The 3,267-nt window shown below is 33.0% G+C and overlaps 1 long non-coding RNA gene across 1 annotated transcript; it reads left to right on the top strand.

The window, feature by feature from the left end:
• The first annotated feature begins 1,247 nt into the window (after nucleotides 1-1,247).
• LOC146789278 (uncharacterized) lies at nucleotides 1,248-2,169 on the top strand. Its single transcript, XR_014969776.1, has 3 exons — nucleotides 1,248-1,308; nucleotides 1,812-1,881; nucleotides 1,972-2,169. It is a non-coding gene; the product is annotated as an uncharacterized LOC146789278 (long non-coding RNA).
• The last annotated feature ends 1,098 nt before the right edge of the window (nucleotides 2,170-3,267 follow it).

Raw genomic sequence — 3,267 nt, 5'->3', positions numbered from 1 at the left:
CTCTCGCTACCATATAAGAAGTTCAGTCACCTATACGGAATGATGGACTATGCAACAATGCCATGAAACTCGTTCCTCTAGATACAGAAATTAAAAATCAAAATGAAAGGCAAATTTCAATTCGACCTAACACTGATGTCAACGTAAACATGCCTCAACAAGGGCAATCTACAAGTTCAACAGAACCTGCTGAGCTACCAAAAATAGATCGAACTGCATCTGGCTATTTCATCGACTTCAATACCTTTTCCTTGGATTCAAGTGAACTTGAAACAATGCCAGCCCCAATATCTCGTCAACAACAAGTCAAAGACTTCTTCACTTTTCTTAAAAAGACTTAACTGGTGTCACCGTGGCTAGAATTTTAGGGATCTCTGACATATTATCGACAGACACATTATCGAACTACACAAATATCGCAACAAATATATCGACATCAAAAATATCGACATTGTATACTTATTTAAAAAACTACACTAATATCGACACTACAATATCGTAATACAATTATATCGATCACACAAATATCGCACACATTAATATCGAAATACTAAATATCGACATAAGTTAATAAATATGACACATGTCACAAATATCGATAACCAAAATATAGACATCAATAATATCGTTTTTTTAAATATATCGACAATTCTAATACTAATAAAACCAATACTTTCAACAACATAAAGACAATATTTTACCAAAACATACATTTTCAAATGAGATTCTACTTAAACATAAACATAACATTTATAGCGATCTCTATATTTAACAACATAATAAAAAAAAACTAAAATAATTATCACATTGGCATTTCGAACACATTTAAATAAAATTAGTACACATTATAAACAATCTTTTTATATATAATAATTTAAAACTCTCCTCCTTTAAAACTAAATATACTCTTACTTAGCATTTTCCATAAAAGGAAACCAATTAACTAAAAAAAATTCAAACCATCCAATAGAAAGGCCACATACAGAAAACAACCAATAACATTCAAGAAACAATTTGAAACCACTATATAAACCAATTAAAACAAGTGTTCCACGGTGCCTTAAACCAAAGCATTGAACGAAGAAGAAGCTCTACTAAACAGAAGAAACCTACATCCTATTACTATTCTAAAAACGTAAGTAAATATTCTTTTCTAACTAAACTGCCAAATTAAACTAAAACACTAATTTATCTTTACTCAAATAAATAACTAACTTATATATTCCATCTCTTTATGTTTCCACTACAGATATTACTCCAAACAGCTAAAGAAAATATTGAAGATTGCCAGAAAAGACTCACTAAAAAGTAAGTATACTATCAAAATACTTTATAAAATATTAATTAAATCCTACTCAAACCCCAAAACATCCTAAACCCCTAAACAAATCCATGTTCTCTTTTTTAAATTGTAAAAAACCTGTATAAATTAACACCTATAGTCTATACCACTGGGCATGAGGGTAGGCTCTGTTTGCTTAGTGAGAGGTTAGGCTACTGCATCTTATTTATTAGGCAGGAGGGGCACATAGTAAGAGGGGTAGGAGACGGGGGTACATTGACATGTGGTGGGGGAGGGGGGGGTAGAGAACTGGGTGGAAAGGTTGTTCATTCTCCTGAATAATTGGTCTTGATGATAAATGTGTGGTACTTCCGGGACAGATGAAGGTGGGGGAATGTTTTTTGAATTGTTAATTTGTAAAACAATAAAATAAGTTTCTTCAATAAAAATATAGTCTATACCAAACAGCAATACCACCCCACTTAAAAAACTAAACCAACCACAACAATAAATGTTCTTTAACTTTCAGAGACTAAATCAACTAAACAACATTTTTGCGACAAACAACATCTTCATTCAAATACAACAAAAAAGACTTGGTAAGTATATATAAAAAAAATGCTTTTTTGCTAATTTCATATAAAGATATAAAGTACTATAGCATATATTTTCATATACATTTTTTCCAGAATTGTAACACATCACGATGACAGAAGAAGCCCAATTTATAACTTCGCAGAAAGGAAAATTCCTATTGTGTTACATGGGTTACACATACACCCAAGAAAAGCAGACGGACCGAAAAGTGAACTGGAAGTGTACTAAATATTATTCTAACAAATGCTACGGCCGAGCAACAACAAGAGAAACAACTGTACTATATACAAGAGAGCATAACCATCCACCCAATTTCTCTGAAATAGAAGTCAGATCAACTCTTGAAAATATCAAAGAATTAAGCACAGGTTCACAAACTGCTACAAGTGTAATCCTAAAAGAACTATTACCTAGAGTGCCCAAAGAAGCAAGAGGCCAATTACCATCAATTGCTTCTATAAAAAGAACTATTGCTAGGACCAAAAAAGCAACCACGACAACTATACCATCCCCTAAAACTTTTCAAGAGATCATCATTCCACCAGAATTAAGTATCACCCACAATAATGAACCTTTTATTTTTTTTGATAACAAAAGCCCAGAAAAAAGAATCATAATGTTTGCTACTGCAAACAATATAACTAAACTGCAACAATGCCAAACATGGATGATGGATGGCACCTTTACAATATGCCCAAAACCATTCTATCAGCTTTACACAATACACGGTCAATATCACAACACTTCCATACCTTTAATTTATGCACTATTACCTAACAAACAAAACACAACATATAATGAAATGCTAGGAAAAGTAAAACAAGAATCTAATGATTTTTACCCTCAAACAATTATCATAGACTTTGAGCAAGCCATGATAAATTCCATTCTAAAACTGTACCCCCATACAGCTATCCAAGGATGTTACTTCCATCTTAACCAATGTATATGGAGACATTTACAAAAATCTTCACTAAGTGTAGAATACGCCACTAACATAAGTTTTGCACATCAAATAAAACCTCTAACAGCCCTAGCTTATGTACCAACCACAGATGTTGCAGAACATTACAATCTTTTATTAGAAAGTCCATTCTACAAACAAAATGAAGTAAAGTTATCTCCCCTGTTAGATTATTTTGAGGATACCTGGGTGGGGAGACTGCACAGATCAGGCCATAGACGTCAGCCCAAGTTCCAAATACCTTGGTGGAATGTATATGTAAGTACACTCAACCAACAAGCCAAAACTAACAACGCCGTCAAGGGCTGGCATAATGCATTCCTAACTTCTACTGGGAGAACAACTCCAACACTACAAAAACTACTAATTGCCATACAAAAGGAACAAAGTTTCCAAGAATTAAGAATGCAACAATCTGTCCTAC

This window comes from Triturus cristatus, chromosome 10 (assembly GCF_964204655.1).
Source record: "Triturus cristatus chromosome 10, aTriCri1.1, whole genome shotgun sequence".
In the NCBI taxonomy this organism is placed as follows: domain Eukaryota; kingdom Metazoa; phylum Chordata; class Amphibia; order Caudata; family Salamandridae; genus Triturus; species Triturus cristatus.
The sequence above is the reverse complement of the archived record's forward strand: the minus strand, read 5'-3'. Positions and strand labels throughout refer to the sequence as shown.